Source organism: Balaenoptera borealis, assembly GCF_965194805.1.
Source record: "Balaenoptera borealis genome assembly, chromosome: 17".
Lineage (NCBI taxonomy): Eukaryota > Metazoa > Chordata > Mammalia > Artiodactyla > Balaenopteridae > Balaenoptera > Balaenoptera borealis.
This window is the reverse complement of record NC_138876.1, coordinates 13,522,104-13,544,284: the sequence shown is the minus strand read 5'-3', so window position 1 is coordinate 13,544,284 and position 22,181 is coordinate 13,522,104. Positions and strand designations below refer to the sequence as shown.

Here is a 22,181-nt window from a genome sequence, read left to right as displayed (position 1 = left end):
CAACTTTGTGAAGTTGGAGATACTGTTATCCTTATTCTAAGCCACAAGAGAGGTTAAGCAACTTGCTTAACCTGAGGTCACAGAGCTAGGAAATGAAGGAGTCAAGATGTGAGACCAAGAAATCTGGCTCCAGAGCCCATGTTCTCATTAATAAGCTATAACAAACACAGCCTTTTGCTAAATAATGAGCTTCTGAACTGAATAAGACACAGACACACCCTTCTCCTTAAGGAGTTCATAGACTACGTTGGGGAAATAGACATGTAAATTAGATCATCACAATTCAGGAAGATAAAGAAGTATAAGATTCCTGAGTGGAGCAATGACACAGGGGTGATTAAAGTCAACATGGTGGACCTTGGATTAAAATCCAGGCCTTCTGAGTGCATAGTCAATATACATTCATTCTTTCCTTCTTCCGATAAATATTACTACTAAGTGGTAGAGATTGGAAATAATAATAATAATAATGACATTATTCTTCTCCTGAAGAACCAATAATTACAATCCAGAGAAAACATTTTCCAAATCACTTCAAGTCCATAGCCTTTGTTCCAACATGAACATACCAAGAGCCCATCAGTCAGAAACTGAAGTGAGGACTATTCACTTACCAATTCCCTACCCATCCCCTGCCCACTGCCAGTGAAGAGGCACCAAGGAGCATTCCATTCCAGTGACGTCAGCAGTGGTAGCCTGATTTAATATAACCTCAAGCTCAATCACTTGCAGTAACACAAACTTAGTTGGGATCCCTTTAATCCCCATAGAGGTTTGTCTCAATACACTGGGTATTGGCTCTGCCTTGAGAACTATGCTTGCTCTCTGGTGGCGGGTCTGCTGCGAATTCCAGGAATGCAGCAATAGTAGGTCAGTACATTCTTTAGATGACAACTGGTGTTTTTGAACCAATCCTCAAAAAAAATGTCTTTGAAGGATGTGGTCAGACTTTCCACACCTTCTCCCTTTGGAGTCAGAACTATCTCAGAATACACGTTCCCCAGCGTTTTGAGGATAAGAGAGATGAGATTGCAATTAGAAAAAGCTAAAGATGGAGTTTTATTCCTAAAATAACAAAGTCAGCTATAAATTTCACAATCAAGCTCAGAGTATGTGAGGTGAAATTATAAAATATGCCTCCTTCAACAACGTGACTTCCAAATATGGTAATAGTTCTTTCATTTTTTCCAAATAATCACCAGAATACCCACCTAACTTACTAACAAGAAAGGCTAAGACGTGAAACCTTTCCAACAATGGCTGTAGAAATATGTCACCATATTCACTGCATCTAGGAGAGGGGAGGGGTTGCTTCTGCTTCTAAATAGCAAGAGGAGAGAGAAATTGAGTCTAACCTGTCAATTATCATTCCTTCTTGCTGCCTCATTGTGTCGTTATCAGACTGGTCCTGCATAACTTGACACTTGATGCACATCCATGGCTACTAAGATGCCCTTGTTGATCTAAGTCACTGACCATGTTGGAAGACAAGCCTAGCCACTTGGCCCCAAAGCTTATCCAGTGAGCCTGGGCTCAGTTTCAGCCATGATTTGCCAAAACCATCTCTCCCCTACCCTCTTCCACTTAAGAGTGCTTCCATGAGCCTGGGCCACCTACCTGGGCTACCTCTTTGGGGGATGGTTTTTTTTATTTTCTCTATCACTGGGCTTTCAGCTGGACCACCCTGGTCCATCTTTTTAGCTTCAAATTCTCCTGGCTTCTTTTTGTCCTTGGACTATTAATGCAAACTGGTCCTCTTTTTCTCAGGGATCAGTATTCCCTGCCAGGGGTCTCAGCGTTGGGCACCTTGACCAAGGTTTTGTCCTCATGAATGCCTGTTCCTCCTAAATCTATGCAACTGATGGAGTGATTTTATGACTCTCTTCTGAACAGAGATTCCTCTGGGACTTTTGTCAATATTTCTAGTTCAAGAAGAGGCTGGCATTATTTTTCAGGATTTGCCTGATCACGCCCTGATAGCAGCAACGTGCATGAAGAAAGCAACAAGTGTGGAAGGCTGTGAGTGGGATGGCAGCCGTTTCTTTTTCATCAGAACTTATCAACGTGTTCCATCCTCAGAGTGGCATGGAGTCGACATTGGGCAAACTGGTCAGGGCAGGGAGGGAAAGCAGCAAGAGGAGACTCACAACAGATGGGTTTGTCTGCCTTTTTCTTGTCTGGCCTGGCAGCCAAGCAATTAGGAGCAAGCCTATCCGTGCTCATCAGCTGACCAGCGGAGGGGGGATCCCAGGGAAGAGACGAGGAAGGACAGAAGGGAGGCTCCAGGAGTGCATGTCTACCCTAGCCTAACGCATGACCAGATTTAACCAGCAGCTCTTGAATGTGAACCCTTGATATCGCAGGACTAGCAAGGCTGCTGCTGTGAACGCAGAGTACAGATTCATGCAGGAAAACTGCCTTGCTGTGCTGAGAGCCATGGGGCTGTTACCTGTGTTGCTTCCAGAGGCCTATGCAGCTGCCTTTACCTGCTTGTCTTTTCCCAGGGTCCTCTTTGTCAAACAAATCAATTAAAAACATCAACTGCTGGACGAACAAACACAGGCAGCAGGAAAGGGCCTGAAGGGCCAAGTTCTGTTTTCAGTTACTCTGGGTTTTCAAGCACTTTCCAAAAATATAACCCCCACCACCATGGCAAACCTGCCTGTGATGAAACACAATGTACGATTTCTAATGTTGACACAGAACAGATGGGACTTTGATTTTTTAAATCTGTTTTTGATAGAAGAGAAATAGACATAATGGATTCTTTTTGGCGGGGGAGAGGGGATTTGGGCTTTTTTTCCCCCTCATCACATGCATAGCTAACACTGAGAGTTCTTGGGTTCCCTCTCCTTGTTTGTCATCAATCCCTTCTGTAACTGGGAGTCCCTGCTGGACTGGGCCTTGCTTTACTCATCAACCAGAAAGGATGCAGTTTACTGCCCCCAGGTCTCTTCCATCTGCCTCAAAAGAGCAGCTGTGGGAGCTGCACACCGGAAGAGTCTCTTCAGACTCACAAGCAATGAGACAGGGGCTTCTCGGCATTGATCTACAAAGTGATGGCTGAACAGGGGACACGGGAGATGGTTAGCCTCACCTACCCCAGATATTCCTGTAATCTAAGTGAAAGCAGTGGGCAGGCCACGCAGAACCGGCTTCAAGATGAGTCCCAACAGATTGCAGCCCACAAGCTCCTCCTAAACAGGCCTTCCAGAGCTGACCCTGGTCACAAAATGCCCTTTTTAAGCCCTCCCATTAATTGCCAGCGGAGATCCTTTGAGTGTGGTCTATGCACAGAATGTTCTTTGGTGGGGGGATGTCCACACCCACATGATCCCATTCCCATGACAACAGTTGGTACAGGAGCAGCTTGCAACAGACTCTATAAGATTGGTTAGGCCTGGCTACTTTAACCCCAAACTGTCTGATTAGATGATAATAAGTATAGCTGAATAACTGTTCAAGCCAGATTTCAAATTTAATTTACTACTGGACTTTATTTCTTCCTACCCAAAAAGTGCCCATCAAAGAAAAAAAATTAAAAAAAGAAAGAAAAACACAACGAGGGACTAGAGCTTAGGGTGGTGGGTGTTCTGCCCTATGTTGAGAGTGGCTTGGCTCTCTGGTCTCAATCAGACAGGCTCCCCAGGAAGCTGTATTGATTCAAAGGGACACAAGGCAGTCTTGTGTGGGAGAGTGAGTGCAGGTTTTTTGGCCTTCCCAAGACCTGCTCACTGCCCCACCTTTCTCGGGGGGTTGGTGGGGTGGGAGGGGGGCTGGGGGGCAGGGGTGGGGGGAGGCAGGTTACTGGTTTAGGAAACTGGTAGGATTACAACCTGGAAATTCACCTTATGCTCTCCCAGATTCCAGTCTCTCCAGCACAAGTGAAATTACCCTGACCATTTTTCTGAAAGAAAAATCTGGAAATAGGAATACTTCCCCCAAAGAAATTTTTTGGCAGAGAAAAGAACAAGGTCATACAGAAACTGAAAATTTTTACATATCCACAGGAAATGAAATCACTGTCTTAAAGAGATATCTGCACCCTCCCCCATGTTCATTGCAGCATTATTCACAATAGCTGACACATGAAGACAACCTAAGTGTCCATTAATGGATGAACAGATAAAGAAAATGTGATATATATACTCAATATCACACATACACATACACACACAGTGGAATATTAGCCATAAAAGGAAGAAAATCTTGACTTTCGTGACAACATGGATGGACTTTGAGGGAGTTATGCTAAGTGAAATAAGTCAGAGAAAGACAAATGCTGTATAATCTCACTTATATCTGTAATCTAAAACACCTCAAGTTCATAGAAACAGAGAACAGATTGGTAGTTGTCAGAGGCTGGGGGAGGGAGGGAATGGGAGAATGGGGTAAATGGGTGAAGGTGATCGAAAGGTACAAACCCCCAGTTATAAGAGAAATAAAGTCTAGGGATCTAATGTACAGCATGGTGACTATAGTTAACAACACTGCATTGTATATTTGAAAGTTGTTAAGAGAATAGATCTTAAAAGTTCTCTTCACAGGGGGGAAAAATTGCAACTGTGTTACAATTTCTAATCACAGGAAAAAATTTAACTATGTAACTGTAACAATTGTTATATATGTACGTATATATATATACAAAATACAATATATCTATAATGTTATATGTCAATTACATCTCAATAAAGCTGGGAAAAAATTTTTCCAGAGGAGCAAAGATTGCTGGATTGTCTTATTTGGTGAGCCAGCTGTAGAAAAAGAAGTCTATTTCTACTTTTTTATATATTTCACATGCATCAGAAGTGCATCCTCTTGGTGACTATTTCTCAGACTCAATATCATGTGTATAAACACGAGGACACTTGTCATTTTGTTTGCCATGTTGGACAGCAAGTGCCATGGTACATAATAGATACTCAGTAAATGTTCTGACTTAAAAAAAAATTGTTTTAACTGCCATAGTTTAGTTAATGAACATTTAGTAAACAAGCAGGAGGAGGAGAATGCCCTCAGTACTGATGACAACAATGATGATGACGTTAGAAGGAATGAAGAGAAAGCAAGATAAAAAAGAGCCTATATGGGGTAACCTATCAACTTTCTGATGAATATGCCCAAGTAAAATGGGATTGCCAGGGCCTGAATTCAAATACCACTCTTACCACTTAGGATGATTAGTTGGCAAGTCATATTATGTCCCATTCTCAGTTTCTTCATCTTTAACATGGAGATAATGATTCCTCACAAGCTGTGAAAATCAAATGAGAAAATCATATGTAAAAGCACTAGGTAAATGGCTTTGTGCAAATATAAGGAGGTAATTTTATTATCATTCATAAAAAACTACATAGATCACTTAGCATCCACTCAAGTGTTAAGATATCTTAACTACAAAGTATCTACAAAAATAACCAAGGATTTTATATATATATATATATATAAATATATAATATATATATTAATTGCTGTGTAAAAACAACCACAAACTTAGTTGCTGAAAACAACACCATTTATAATGGCACAATTCTGGAGGGCAGCAGTCCAGGCAGGCTCAGCTGGATTCTTTGTTTAGGGTTTCACAAGGCTGAGGACAGGTGTCAACTGGTGACTCGGGAAGAATTTGCTTCAAAGCTCATTCATGTTGCCGACTGAATTAAATTCCTTGAGTTGTAGGACTGAGGTCCCCGTTTTCTGGTTGGCTGTTGGCAAGGTACCACTCTTAGCATCTCGAGGCTACTTTTAGGTCCTTGCCCTGTGGCCCCCTCTATCTCAGCAACCTCCCTTATACCAAATCTATTCCTCCTTCTACTATCAGCTAAAGACAATTCTGCTTTAAAGTGATTAGATTAGGTCCACCAGAACAATCATTCTTTTGATTTACCCAAAGTCAACTGATTAGTAACCTTAACTACACCACAAAAACCTTCTACCATAAAATGTAACATAATCATGAGTGTGATATCTCATCATATTTACATTCTTGGGAATTAGGACTGAACATCTGGGGAAGAAGGCATTTTAGAATTCTGCCTACCACAGATCATAAACCTACTGGAGAATAGCTTTGAATACATACACTATGTTTCTCCTTATTAGGACTTGAGGGTCACATTCATATATTCACAGTGCCCAGCACAATTCTTTGCACACAATTCTTTGCATATTAAGGTGCTTAATATGGGTTGTTAAATAGAAACAAGAGGCTTTTGGGGGGACATCTGCTTTGAAATCTCAGCTTTCATAAAGAAAATAAGGATAGAAAGTGGTTTTTTTTTATTTTGTTAATAATTGTATAGCCACCTCACCCCTCTGTCACCTAGCAAAATACCCAACATATAGTGAGTCCATGATGAATAATGTTAAATGAATAAGTGAGTAAACGAATGAATGAATGAATAAATAAATGCATGGAAGAATTTTTCACTTAGGCTTAACTAATAATCTCCTCTGACATCTACACAACAAGTTAAGGTTGTTTTTTGTTTGTTTGTTTTTCGTTTTAGTTTTTTTGGAAAAGAAAATATTGGGGAAAGCTCAGTAATAAGACTTTGGTTTTGATTTTTTTAAGTTTCCTCGGGGATTTGTTCTACTGTGATCTAGTTACACTGAACAATGCTATTCCCCCTCAGCAGAGAGGGGCCAGTACTTCCAGGCTAGAGGAAGATTTGCATAGATCAAACAGCAGTTCTGCCTAAAGCATCAGAGGGCACCTGAAAAACAGCCAACTCCAAGAGCCTTCTCTATAAAAGAATTTAAGAGCCTCGCCAGTCTGCTAAGGAATTTAACTGCACAGGGCATCATATCAGGTTAGATTCTAGCTCTGCTAAAAAGTAAATGGCTCCTACCAAAAAAAGCACACATGCAAAAAAATCTTCTATCACCCATCCACAAAAATGACAAAGCCTCCACACTGTTTTGAAGTGTATTTCTTGAAATCCAGATTGACAGATATTAGATTGAAGGGAGGCAGCTTAATATCAAAGATGAGAGCTGGCAATGCAGCAGGAAAACACAATCCACCTTGCCACAGAGAAATCAATGTTCTGCTCTTAGCCATTACTGCATTAGTGACTGGTTATTATTTAAAAATAAAAACCTGAAAATGTTTTGGTTACACCTTTATCAGACTATCTCCCTAGAGGATTCTGTTATGATTCTTCTGTTTTCTAAGTTGCACAAAACAATTTCCCATTAACCATATCCTAGCACATTCTGCTTACTAAACCAAAGCCATTTACATAATGGGTAATTTAAGACACACGCACAAATTAGCTAAATATATATATAAGCAAATACCTTGCTAAAGTTTGGACACAGTTGGAAAATGTGAAGGTTGAGGTGGAAGATGGGAGCAAGGTGTATATGTGTTATAAGTTAAAGAACAAAATATATTAATATTATCTAATAGTCATAATAGCATTTGTTACATGGCACTATATTTGTATTAACTCATTTAATCCTCACAGAAACTCTATAATGTAGGTGTATTATTGTCATCTCCCACTTATGGATGGAATTACGAAGCAGAGAGGTCAAACAGAGATGGGCATTGAACTCAGAAAGACTTAATTATTAGACTCTGCTACTGCTGATACACTCAGTGGTGGGTTTTCTAAACTCTACATCTATTTCATATCATGTGACTAGGTCCTGCCTCCTGCTGCTGGGTAGCTCTGGGTACCCTGCCCCATTTCTCTAAGCCTTGGTTTCCACATCTGTAAAATGGGAATAAAAATAGAGCCACGCTCCCAGGGATGATTACAGTGAGGATTATTCATTTCTTTATTCAAAAGATATTCAGTGAGCACCTACTATGTGCCAGGCACTGTCCTGAACAGTAAACAGAGCAGACAAACCCCTGCCCCCTCAGGAAGCATACTTTCTAGAGTGGGGAACAGACAATAAACAAAAACGTAGCAAAACCATACAGATTCTATGGCCACTAAAGCAGTGAAGAATGGACCTCTTCACCGGGCTGATCAGGTATAAGCCTGACCCTTGGGGTGAAAAAGCCACTGGGGTACGTGGACACACCACAGAGATACTGCTCCCACATGCATTACCTACTTGCTTAAGACAGACTTAGAAAAGTTACATTTTAGTACCAGGAAATCACATCTAGTGAGTGACAGAGGCTGTATTTTAATGCACGTTTATCTGTGGAATCCCCAGAGTCAGTGGTCTTTCTAATGTAGATGCTCAATAAAGGATCATTTTCTAAGCTGCCTGCAACTGCAGAATCCCCATCTTTTCTTTAGGTTTTACATTGTGGTTGGCTTTAGCACATGATTCAAAGAAAAAGTTGGCAAAGAAAGCAGCTTAATTTTCAGGTACCAACTGCATAAAAGGCTCTGTCTCAAGACCTCACTTCAGGGCAGAGAATTTCTCTAACAGCTGGTCAAGGCCATCCATCGAAATGGAGACCAAGATGTGCCATCCCAGGAGAAAGGGGCTGATGAGATTTTTTTCAGCAAGATGTCAGTTTGTATCATCAGAATCTAGGCTGATGATATCACTTAATAGCTGGGTGATCTTAGACAAGTTACTTAACCTTTTTATTCCTGATTCCTCAATTCCAAAATGGGACTAATGGTAGTATCTATTTCACACAGTGGTTACAAGTTTTTGGACATCTCCACTTGAAAGCTTGAATAGACTCCTCAAATTAAAAACTCCTCATCCAAATTAAACATGATGATTCTGATCTCCTCCTCAAACTACTCCTACCCTAGCCTTCTCCATTTCAGTAAATGACAATCCCATTCTTCTAGGGGCTCAGTTTAAAAATGCATTCACAAAATTCTGTTACCTCAACCTTGAAAAACATGTCCAGAATCCAACCACCTCTCACCTGTAACTGCTGGAACCCTTGTTTAAGCCACTACAATCTCATGGACTGTTGCCATGACTACTTAATGGTCTCTTTGTTTCTGTCCTTGGTCAATTCTCAATGCAGTGGTCAGCAGGATCCTTTAGAAACATAAATCAGCTCATGACACTCCTTAGCTCAAAATGCTGCCCAAGTTTTTTTCAATAGTAAATACTACAGTACTACACCATCCATGGTTGGTTGAAACCACCAATAGGGAGGGTCCACTGTAAAGTTACACACAGATTTTCTACTATCTGGAGGGTCAGTGCACCTAACCCCTGCGTTGTTCAAGGGTCAACTGTACATAGGAGCTTCCATTTTTCCTTTTGCCTTGGGTTCCAGTATCGTTCAGTGCAGCATTGTCAATACTATCTTTAAAATTTAGAAAAAAATAAAAACTAAAAAAAACCAAAACTTTGATATTTTGTTCATCATAATAGTTTGAATAATTTTGATTTAAAAAAGATTGTATTAAAATATTATTTATCTAGTTTAAAAAAAAAAAACCTTGCCATGGCTCCCCTTCTCACTCAGAGTAAACTCAGATCCTTACACTCGTCTAGTCTACAAACCCTACACAATGTCCCTCCCCCATCTCTCTAATCTTGCATCCCCTCCTATGTTCTCCTCAGGTCACAGTGGTCTCCTTGCTGTTCCTTGCCATGCTTTTTTTTTTTTTTTTTCCTGCCTGGGTTCTTTCCTCTTTCAGTTCCCTCTGCCTGGAAGTAACTCTTCCCCAGGTATCCACATACATGCTCCCTCACCTGCAAGACTTTCCTCCCAAGTCACCTCTTAGGCAAGGTCTTCCCTAAATACTATTTAAATGTCCAACACCCTGCAGCCAATCTCTCACACACACACACACACACACACACACACACACCCTATCCTTTCCCCCCCGTTTTTTTTTCCTTTGTAATAGAAAACCTTCACTACCTTCTAAGAAAATTGATAAATATTTACTTTTTAAATGGTTTGTTTCTTTTCACTGCAACACATAAAGTGAAGAAGGCAGCCATTTTGTCTATCTTGTTCACTCTTGTATCTCTGTCAACCGGAACAGGGTTTCTCAACCTCAGCACTACTAACATTTTGGGCAGGATACTTCTTTGTTGTGAGCGCTGTCCCACATTGTAGGATGTTTAGCAGCATCCCTGGCCTTTACCCATCAGATGCCAATAGCACTTCCTCAGTTATTACAAGCACAATGTCTCCAAATATTGCCAAATATCCCCTGGAAGGCAAAATCTCTCCTACTTGAGTATCACTGACCTAAAGCAATGCCTAATACAAAGCGAATGCTCAGTAATTATTTATTGAAAGAATAAATGAATGTTAAATGAGTTAATGTCTTAAGCACATAAAACAGTATTTGGCATATAGTAAGTATTCAAGAAATGTTAATTATGATCAATACGTTATTTTTATTATTGTTGCTATGTTTTTGTCTACATCTAGAATAAATCATGGAGACAATCAAACTGTATCATGGAATTTGATACAGATTTCATTTTTAAAATATATTTGGATTATTTTTAAAATTGCAGTACAAAACTTCACACAGAGAAGTATTAACACATTGGATACCACCAGTTCATTAGCTTGTGTTGCCACATTAACTTGCTTCTGTGCAGGCCTCAGAATACATCATCTTCTGCCATCTCTATGCATATATTTTAACTTCTTATAAATGTGTTGCTGTTTCGGAAGGCTGTAGTTTGGCACTGGTGTTTATTTTTATTCTTGTCTATTCCTGTTGGCACATGTAAAACTGTTCAAGCAAGTACTCTGTGGTTCAGTTGTATCAAACATACATTGATTTAATCTCCCCAAATTCAACTATATGAGCTTGGCCAAAAAATAAAGAGAGAAAGCATAATTTTCATTCAAAATGGGCCCCTAATGCAAGCCAATTACTTCATCTGGTGCTCGACTAAAGCAATAGCAATCTGTTCTACCCTGGAGGAACAATTGGCTGTTCCTCCAGGAAAGCCATCTTTCCAGTGGAAAGATGGGACACTATACACAAAACCAATATACCATTTTTTATGGGAGATTTAGAATATTTTTCATGGGCTATTTGACCATGTATGTTTATAGTCCTTTCTTATCTTCAGTCTTAAAATCCAAAAAAGTCTTTGAAAGACAGCATTTTGGAGTAACTCATTTGGCAGCAAATTCTGTGAGGTTATTTATGGTCATTGTTTTTCCAGTGTGTTTGATTATGAGATGCTGCCCCAGATTCCCACCAAAGGTGTTAATTAAGTGAGAACACATGCACCTTACTACCTTCATAAAATATGAAAATTCTGAGTTTCAGGACACATCTGACCACACAGTTTAAGAAGAGGGATTGTGGACCATTAATTGGTTTTCAGCTCATTTGTTATTTTTCTACCTTGATGCTTGAGTAAGATATTACCTAATCGTATAGCAATACCACTGTTCTGCACCCCATCAATAAATGCTGCCTGCCTGCATCCCTCCTGCAAAAAGAGTAACCATGAATGGAAAGCATATAAAGCATGTAGATAGTTTGTGTGCTTAACATAAGTTTAGGGTACTTATTGTCTCATTTTTATATTTATAATATCGAATTAAAATAGTTGTGATATAATCCACAGCAACCACTAATCACAAAGACTGACTATACTAAACACAAAGTCTTATTTATTAAGATAATTATAATCATCATCATTGCCATGACTGGTGGTTCATTTTTGAAACCAAATTTCTTACTAGTGTTCTTTCACACTTCAGCAATCACTTGTTTGAAGAGCATCCTGGGATTATAAAGCAAACACTTAAAATTGTCTCATCTGCTTGCTCTTGTGTTATCTTATGTGCTCAATGCAGTTTTTATCAACAAAATTGATAAACCTCTAATCAGACTGATCGAATAAAAAAGAGAGGACACAAACAACCAATAGCAGAAGTGAAAGAGGGAACATCATTACAGCTCCAAAAGACATGAAAAGGATAGTATGGGAACATTTTAAACAACTTTATTCCAATAAATGTGATGATAAATAAACCAATGCCTTGAAAGACACAAACTTGCAGAGCTAACTAAAGAGAAGTAGATAACTTGAATAGCCTATTATCTAGTAAAGAAGTTGAATTCCAAGTTGCATCCTTACCAGTAGGCCCAGATGGTTTCACTTTTGAACTCTATTTAAACATTTAAGAAAGAATGCAAAGGAGTAAAGAGATATTTCAGGGGTGGGAAGAAATCATCTGTATCTCAAGTGTGGTGCAAGTACATAATGCATACATTTTTCAAAACCCTTCAAACTGTACACCTAAAATAAGGGGTGAATTTTACTATATGTAAATTATACCTCAATAAACCTCAATAAAGAAAAACAAATGAAGAAAGGAAATCGTGTAACTATTGGGGAGACAAGAATGCAGGCTGAGTCAGATGACAAGTCTGAAGAGCATTCTCAGACAATGTATCTAGACAGAGTGGTGGGTATCACATTAGTTTGGGTAGAGGTCCTACCAACAAGCACAAGCTTTATCTGAAGCCACCACAAGGTCCTGCCTTCAACTCTGCACTCAATAGGCTCTAGAAGAACACAAAATCATTCTGACTGCTGGTAGCTTTCCCTCTGATGGTGAAATATTTCTCTTCCTCCTCCATGACTCATGTGAGAAGTGCATGTATCTGTGCAGTGAGTGGTTCTCACAGAATGAAGCTAGAAGCTACATGTCACTAATGTCACCAAATAACCCCTTTCCTTGGGAAATAACCTGCAATTCCCAAATGTGAAAGGGACTTTGTTAGTTTAACAACAGAAGCATGAAAGGAATTAAAATAAATTCCTTAGCTGAAAGTGAAAAATACACAATCTTAAAGAATTTTGTTTGTCTCCCTTTCATTTCTAGGTCCCAAGATTTTTATTAAAGCTTGGAAGTGTCATTTGGAGATCTAACTGCTATTTTTATTTTGTCCCACTTTGTGATTATAATGGGCTGAACTATGCGTCCCTGCCCCCTCAACCTGCCTCCAAATTCATATGTTGAAGTCCTAAACCCCAGTAACTCAGAATGTGATTATATTTGGAGTTAGGGTCTTTAAACAGAAAATCAAGGTTAAATGAGGTCACTAGGGTAGGCCCTAACCAATCTGTCTGGTGTCCTTATAAGGAGAGGAGATTAGGACACAGACACACAAAGGGAAGACTATGTGAAAACATAGAAAAGAATTATGTGTAAGCCAAGGAGAAAAGCATTCAGAAAAAAATCAACCCTGCAGACACATGAACTTTGATCTAGAATCAAGAGAAAATAAATTTCTGTTGTTTAAGCCACTTTGTCTGTGGTACTTCATTATGGCAGCCCTAGAAGACTCCTATAAAGTGGACCTTCCATATTCATGGGTTCCCCACGGGCAGGTTCAACCAACTGCAGATAGAAAATATTAGAAAAAAAAAATTCCAGAAAGTTCCAAAAGCAAAACTTGAATTTGCTGCATACTAGCAATATATATATATAAATATAGCATTTATATTGTATTAGGTATTAGAAGTAATATAGAGATGATTTCAAGTACATGGGAGGATATCCTTAGGTTATATGCAAATACTACATCATTTTATACAAGGGACTTGTGCATCCTCAGATTTCGGTACCTGAGGGGGCATGGTGGGTCCTGGAACCAATACCCCTTATATATACCAAGGGACGGCTCTAGTGACTTTCCCTGTAGTATGTGCATAATAAATACAGGTAAAATTCTGAATTATGAAGCTATAATCTCTACCTTGCTGGATCTTTTACAGAAAAGGCAGGAAATTCCAAATGAGCTTGTCCCAAACTGAGCTCAACTAAGCTGGACAACAATTTCAGTCTTCAAGTTCATTTTAGCAGTGCTAAAATTCAATTGTAGTGTGAGCCTTTGCCGCGTGATTTCCTGATGGCTTGTGCTCCTTGTTGGTGCCCATATCTGAAAATGAACAAAACAGGCATTTGGCTAATTATATATTTTTCAACCTGAACAAATTTTATTCCTGAAGTTTAGCCCAGCTTTTGCTTGTTTATTTGCTACTCCAAATAAGACAGTGAGCTATGTGGGCTGACAGAGCAATTTTTGCATCCAAAAAATTACAACAATAATTTAAGAATCCCAAAAAGAAAGAGGAAGAGGAGGACACGTGAGGATATTTATTTTCCACTAACACAGTGTGTTCTCTCTACCAGCCACTGCCAGAAGTAAGAGACAGGCAGCAATACCTTTCCTTCAAGAAGCATGCAGCCTTGGAGTCCATATGTTCTCTGAAATGCATATTTTCCAACATAGTGGTTCTCAGCACGGACTTTAAAACCAGAATGGCCTGGGTTTGAATTTTGGCGTCATCACTTACTGCTGTTTCATTTGTCAAGTTTTTAGTCTCTGTTTCCTCATTTGTAAGATGGTAGTTTTATTATTGTTTGGAAGGCATCTCTTAATTATCATCATTCATGTTCAATACAAACCGTTACCATTTGTATAAAAGTTTGGGATATTGCAAAGCACTTTTACATACGTTATTGTTTTTATCCTTAAAATGCCTCTGTGAAGTCAAGGAAAGGTATCATTACTCCTGTTTTATGTGTAAGGAAATTGAGTCTGAAAACATTAGATGACTTGCCCATGGCCACCCAGGAAGACAGTCTTAGACTCAATCCCAGGTCTTCAAATTCACAATGCTATGCTCTTTCCCATCAGTACACTGCCTTCTCCCTTACTAAAGGTGATCTGGAAGGCCTCTGGTTGCTGTAGGCAAAGATTTATTTCAAACATCCATCTTCCTAAAACAACCCATAAACCAGGCAGACTCCAAACACGCCAGACAAATGCAAGTCTACTAAATGCCTTTTCTCGAGGATGACCGATATCAACAATGATGATCTTCACAAGAAATTCTTGCACATCCCCTGGGGCTTCCTGCCAGGAATCAGGTCATTTTAAGAACTCATTTAATACATCTATGCTTTGAAAGGCAACTGCTATTGGCATGCTCAGGAGCGCACTATCACAAGGCAGCCCACTCCTTGAGCTTTGGCTGCTGAAGGCAAGGGCAATTAACTGGCCTCCCAGCTCTTCATCACAGAATTCTCCCAGCGTGGAATCTCAGTGATCTTAGGGTCAAAGGCCATTTGCCTGGGGTGTGCTCTCTGATGCAGAAATGTCTGGGCCTGGGCCTTGGATTGTAAAGCAGTATTGCTCAGATTTTCTTGAATGTAATCCTCGGTATAAATATATATATATATGGGGGGACCTTCAAGATGGCGGAGGAGTAAGCCATGGAGATCACCTTCCTCCCCACAAATACATCAGAAACACATCTACATGTGGAACAACTGCTACAGAACACCTACTGAACGCTGGCAGAGAACCTCAGACTTCCCCAAAGGCAAGAAACTCCCCACGTACCTGGGTGGGGCAAAAGAAAAAAGAAAAAACAGAGACAAAAGAGTAGGGACGGGACCTGCACCTCTGGGAGGGAGCTGTGAAGGAGGAAATATTTCCACACACTAGGAAGCCCCTTCACTGGCAGAGACGGGGGTGGGCAGGGAGGAAACTTCACAGCCACGGAGGAGAGCACAGCAATAGGGGTACAGAGGGCAAAGTGGAGAGATTCCCACACAGAGGATCGGTGCCGACCAGCACTCACCAGCCCGAGAGGCTTGTCTGCTCACCCGCCGGGGCGGGCGGGGACTGGGAGCTGAGGCTCGAGCTTCGGAGATCAGATCCCAGGGAGAGGACTGGGATTGGCTGCGTGAACACAGCCTGAAGGGGGCTAGTGCACCACAGCCAGCTGGGAGGGAGTCCGGGAAAAAGTCTGGACCTGCCTAAGAGGCAAGAGACCATTGTTTTGGGGAGTGTGAGGAGTGGGGATTCAGAGCACTGCCTAAACAAGCTCCAGAGATGGGCGCGAACTGCGGCTATCAGCCCGGACCCCAGAGACGGGCATGAAATGCTAAGGCTGCTGTTGCAGCCACCAAGAAGTCTGTGTGCAAGCACAGGTCACTATCCACACCTGCCCTCCCGGGAGCCCGTGCAGCCCGCCATCGCCAGCATCCCGTGATCCAGGGACAACTTCCCCGGGAGAACCAGCCTCTACCGCCACAGGCTCACCCCGCATTCCGTACCCCTCCCTCCTCCCGGCCTGAGTGAGCCAGAGGCCCTGAATCAGCTGCTCCTTTAACCCCATCCTGTATGGGCAGGGAACAGATGCCCTCAGGCGACCTACACGCAGAGGCAGGGCCAAATCAAAAGCTGAACGCCAGGAGGTGAGCGAACAAAGAAGAGAAAGGAAAATCTCTCCCAGCAGCCTCAGGAGCAGTGGATTAAATCTCCACAATCAACTTGATGTACCCTGCATCACTGGAATACCTGAATAGACAACAAATCATCCTAAAATTGAGGCGGTGGACTTTGGGAGCAACTGTAGACTTCGGGTTTGCTTTCTGCACCTAATTTGTTTCTGGTTTTATGTTTATCTTAGTTTAGTATTATCATTGGTAGATTTGTTTATTAATTTGGTTGCTCTTTTCGTTTTTTTTTTCTTTTTATATATAAATATATATTTCTTTCTTTTCTTTTTCTTTTTGTGCGTGTGTATCTGTATGCTTCTTTGTGTGATTTTCTCTGTACAGCTTTGCTTTTACCATTTGTCCTAGGGTTCTGTGTGTCCGTTTTTGGGGGGTTCTTTTTGGTTTTTTTTTATTATAGTTTTTAGCACTTGCTGTCATTGGTGGATTTGTTTTTTGGTTTGGTTGCTCTCTTCTTTCTTTCTTTTTTGAAATTATTTTTTAAATTTTTAATTTTTATTTCTAATAATTTCTTAATTTTTTATTTTTTTATTTTAATAACTTTATTTTATTTTGCTTTATTTTTCTTTCTTTCTTTCTTTCTTTTCTCCATTTTCTTCTGAGCTGTGTGGTTGACAGGGACCTGGTGCTCCGGCTGGGTTTCAGGCCTGTGCCTCTGATGTGGTAGAGCCGAGTTCAGGACACTGGTGCACCAGAGACCTCCCAGCTCCACGTAATATCAAATGGTGAAAGCTCTCCAAGAGATCTCCATCTCAACACCAAGACCCAGCTCCACTCAATGACCAGCAAGCTACAGTACTGGACACCCTATGCCAAACAACTAGCAAGACAGGAACACAACCCCACCCATTAGCAGAGAGGCTGCCTAAAATCATAATAAGGTCACAGACACCCCAAAACACACCACCAGACGCAGTCCTGCCCACTAGAAAGACAAGATCCAGCCTCATCCACCAGAACACAGGCACCAGTCCCATCCACCAGGAAGCCTACACAACCCACTGAACCAACCTTAGCCACTGGGGGCAGACACCAAAAACAACGGGAACTACGAACCTGCACCCTGCGAAAAGGAGACCCCAAACACAGTAAGTGAAGCAAAATGAGAAGAAAGAGAAACACACAGCAGGTGAAGGAGCAAGGTAAAAACCCACCAGACCAAACAAATGAAGAGGAAATAGGCACTCTACCTGAAAAAGAATTCAGAGTAATGATAGTAAAGATGATCCAAAATCTTGGAAATAGAATGGAGAAAATACAAGAAAGGTTTAACAAGGACCTAGAAGAAATAAAGAGCAAACAATGATGAACAACACAATAAATGAAATTAAAAATTCTCTAGAAGGAATCGATAGCAGAATAACTGAGAAGAACGGATAAGTGACCTGGAAGATAAAATAGTGGAAATAACTACTGCAGAGCAGAATAAAGGAAAAAGAATGAAAAGAATTGAGGACAGTCTCAGAGACCTCTGGGACAACATTAAATGCACCAATATTCGAATTATAGGGGTCCCAGAAGAAGAAGAGAAAAAGAAAGGGACTGAGAAAATATATGAACAGATTATAGTTGAAAACTTCCCTAATACGGGAAAGGAAATAGTCAATCAAGTCCAGGAAGCGCAGAGAGTCCCATACTGGATAAATCCAAGGAGAAACACGCCAAGACACATATTAATCAAACTATCAAAAAATAAATACAAAGAAAAAATATTAAAAGCAGCAAGAGAAAAACAACAAATAACACACAAGGGAACCCCCTTCAGGTTAACACCTGATCTTTCAGCAGAAACTCTGCAAGCCAGAAGGGAGTGGCAGGACATATTTAAAGTGATGAAAGGGAAAAACCTACAACCAAGATTACCCTCTCCAGCAAGGATCTCATTCAGATTCGATGGGGAAATCAAAAACTTTACAGACAAGCAAAAGCTAAGAGAATTCAGCACCACCAAACCAGCTTTACAACAAATGCTAAAGGAAATTCTCTAGGCAGGAAACACAAGAGAAGAAAAAGACCTACAATAACAAACCCAAAACAATTAAGAAAATGGTAATAGGAACATACATATCGATAATTACCTTAAATGTAAATGGATTAAATGCTCCAATCAAAAGACATAGACTGCCTGAATGGATACAAAAACAAGACCCGTATATATGCTGCCTAGAAGAGACCCACTTCAGACCTAGGGACACATACAGACTGAAAGTGAGGGGATGGAAAAAGATATTCCATGCAAATGGAAATCAAAAGGAAGCTGGAGTAGCAATTCTCATATCAGACAAAATAGACTTTAAAATAAAGACTATTACAAGAGACAAAGAAGGACACTACATAATGATCAAGGGATCAATCCAAGAAGAGATATAACAATTGTAAATATTTAGGCACGTCAATACATAAGGCAAATGCTAACAGCCATAAAAGGGGAAATTGACAGTAACACAATCATAGTAGGGGACTTTAACACCCCACTTTCACCAATGGACAGATCATCCAAAATGGAAATAAATAAGGAAACACAAGCTTTAAATAATACATTAAACAAGATGGACTTAATTGATACTTATAGGACATTCCATTCAAAAACAATATAATACACTTTCTTCTCAAGTGCTCATGGAACATTCTCCAGGATAGATCATATCTTGGGTCACAAATCAAGCCTTGGTATATTTAAGAAAATTGAAATCCTATCAAGTATCTTTTCCGACCATAGTGCTATGAGACTAGACATCAATTACAGGAAAAAATCTGTAAAAAATACCAACACATGGAGGCTAAACAATACACCACTAAATAACCATGAGATCACTGGAGAAATCAAAGAGGAAATCAAAAAATACCTAGAAACAAATGACAATGAAAACACGATGACCTAAAACCTATGGGATGCGGCAAGAGCAGTTCTAAGAGGGAAGTTTATAGCAATACAACCCTACCTCAAGAAACAAGAAACATCTCAAATAGACAACCAAACCTTACACCTAAAGCAATTAGAGAAAGAAGGACAAAAACCCCCAAAGTTAGCAGAAGGAAAGAAATCATAAAGATCAGATCAAAGACAGACTGGCGAACACTTATACCACAGAAGTCCACCCACTGGAGTGAAGGTCCTGAGCCCCACGTCAGGCTTCCCAACCTGGGGGTCCGGCAACAGGAGGAGGAATTCCTAGAGAATCAGACTTTGAAGCCTAGTGGGAATTGATTGCAGGACTTCGACAGGACTGGGGAAACAGAGACCCCACTCTTGGAGGGCACACACAAAGTAGTGTGCACATCGGGACCCAGGGGAAGGAGCAGTGACCCTGGGGGAGACTGAACCAGACCTACCTGCTGGTGTTGGGGGGGTCTCCTGCAGAGGCGGGGGGTGGCTCTGTTTCACTGTGGGGACAAGGACTCTGGCAGCGGAGGTTCTGGGAAGTGCTCCTTGGCGTGAGCCCTCCCAGAGTCTGCCATTAACCGAACCAAAGAGCCCAGGTAGGCTCCAGTGTTGGGTTGCCTCAGGCAAAACAACCAACAGGGAGGGAACCCAGCCCCACTCATCAACAGTCAAGTGGATTAAAGTTTTACTGAGCTCTGACCGCCACAGCAACAGTCAGCTGTACCCAACACCAGAGCCTCCCATCAAGCCTCTTAGATAGCCTCAACCACCAGAGGGCAGACAGCAGAAGCAAGAAAAACTACAATCCTGCAGCCTGTGGACCAAAAACCACAGTTACAGAAAGATAGACAAGATGAAAAGGCAGAGGGCTATGTACCAGATGAAGGAACAAGAAAAAACCCCAGAAAAACAACTAAATGAAGTGGAGATAGGCAACCTTCCAGAAAAAGAATTCGTAATAATGATAGTGAAGATGATCCAGGACCTCGGAAAAACAATGGAGGCAAAGATTGAGAAGATGCAAGAAATGATTAACAAAGACCTAGAAGAATCAAAGAACAAACAAACAGAGATGGACAATACAATAACTGAAATGAAAACTACACTAGAAGGAATCAATAGCAGAATAACTGAGGCAGAAGAATGGATAAGTGACCTGGAAGACAGAATGGTGGAATTCACTGCTGCGGAACAGACTAAAGAAAAAAGAATGAAAAGAAATGAACACAGCCTAAGAGACCTCTGGGACAATATTAAACGCAACAACATTCGCATTATAGGGGTCCCAGAAGGTGGAGAGAGAGAAAGGACCCGAGAAAATATTTGAAGAGATTATAGTCGAAAACTTCCCTAACATGGGAAAGGAAATAGCCACCCAAGTCCAGGAAGCACAGAGAGTCCCATACAGGATAAACCCAAGGAGAAACACGCCGAGACACATAGTAATCAAAGTGGCAAAAATTAAAGACAAAGAAAAATTATTGAAAGCAGCAAGGGAAAAACGACAAATAACATACAAGGGAACTCCCATAAGGTTAACAGCTGATTTCTCAGCAGAAACTCTGCAAGCCAGAAGGGAGTGGCATGATATATTTAAAGTGATGAAAGGGAAGCACCTACAACCAAGATTACTCTACCCGGCAAGGATCTCATTTAGATTTGATGGAGAAATCAAAAGCTTTACAGACAAGCAAAAGCTACGAGAATTCAGCACCACCAAACCAGCTCTACAACAAATGCTAAAGGAACTTCTCTAAGTGGGAAACACAAGAGAAGAAAAGGAACTACAAAAACAAACCCAAAACAATTAAGAAAATGGTCATAGGAACATACATATCGATAATTACCTTAAACATGAATGGATTAAATGCCCCAACCAAAAGACATAGCCTGGCTGAATGGATACAAAAACAAGACCCATCTATATGCTGTCTACAAGAGACCCACTTTAGACCTAGGGACACATACATACTGAAAGTGAGGGGATGGAAAAAGATATTCCATGCAAACGGAAATCAAAAGAAAGCTGGAGTAGCTATACTCATATCAGATAAAATAGACTTTAAAATAAAGAATGTTACAAGAGACAAGGAAGGACACTACATAATGATCAAGGGATCAATCCAAGAAGAAGATATAACAATTATAAATATATATGCACCCAACATAGGAGCACCTCAATACATAAGGCAACTGCTAACAGCTATAAAAGAGGAAATTGACAGTAACACAATCATAGGGGGGGACTTTAACACCTCACTTACACCAATGGACAGATCATCCAAAATGAAAATAAATAAGGAAACAGAAGCTTTAAATGACACAATAGACCAGATAGATTTAATTGATATATATAGGACATTCCATCCAAAAACAGCAGATTACACGTTCTTCTCAAGTGCGCATGGAACATTCTCCAGGATAGATCACATCTTGGGTCACAAATCAAGCCTCAGTAAATTTAAGAAAATTGAAATCATATCAAGCATCTTTTCTGACCACAACGCTATGAGATTAGAAATGAATTACAGGGAAAAAAACGTAAAAAAGACAAACACATGGAGGCTAAACAATACGTTACTAAATAACCAAGAGATCACTGAAGAAATCAAAGAGGAAATCAAAAAATACCTAGAGATAAATGACAATGAAAACACGACGACCCAAAACCTATGGGATGCAGCGAAAGCAGTTCGAAGAGGGAAGTTTATAGCTATACAAGCCTACCTAAAGAAACAAGAAAAATCACAAGTAAACAATCTAACCTTACACCTAAAGAAACTAGAGAAAGAAGAACAAACAAAACCCAAAGTTAGCAGAAGGAAAGAAATCATAAAGTTCAGAGCAGAAATAAATGAAATAGAAACAAAGAAAACAATAGCAAAGATCAATAAAACTAAAAGTTGGTGCTTTGAGAAGATAAACATAATTGATAAGCCATTAGCCAGACTCATCAAGAAAAAGAGGGAGAGGACTCAAATCAATAAAATCAGAAATGAAAAAGGAGAATTAACAGCAGACACCGCAGAAATACAAAGCATCCTAAGAGACTACTACAAGCAACTTTATGCCAATAAAATGGACAACCTGGAAGAA

General features: G+C 40.3%; 1 protein-coding gene across 4 annotated transcripts in view; it reads right to left on the bottom strand.

The window, feature by feature from the left end:
• LRATD2 (LRAT domain containing 2) overlaps positions 1 to 22,181 on the bottom strand; it is a 590,601-nt gene that overhangs the window by 473,511 nt on the left and 94,909 nt on the right. For 3 of the 4 annotated variants that reach the window (XR_014236256.1, XR_014236257.1, XR_014236258.1), the window contains 2 exons: positions 13,647 to 13,829; positions 5,169 to 5,254 (listed from right to left, as the gene is read on the bottom strand). The gene's annotated coding sequence lies outside the window, so the exon portion shown is untranslated. The remainder of the gene's footprint in view (positions 1 to 5,168; positions 5,255 to 13,646; positions 13,830 to 22,181) is intronic. The other variant, XR_014236259.1, reaches the window with a different exon arrangement.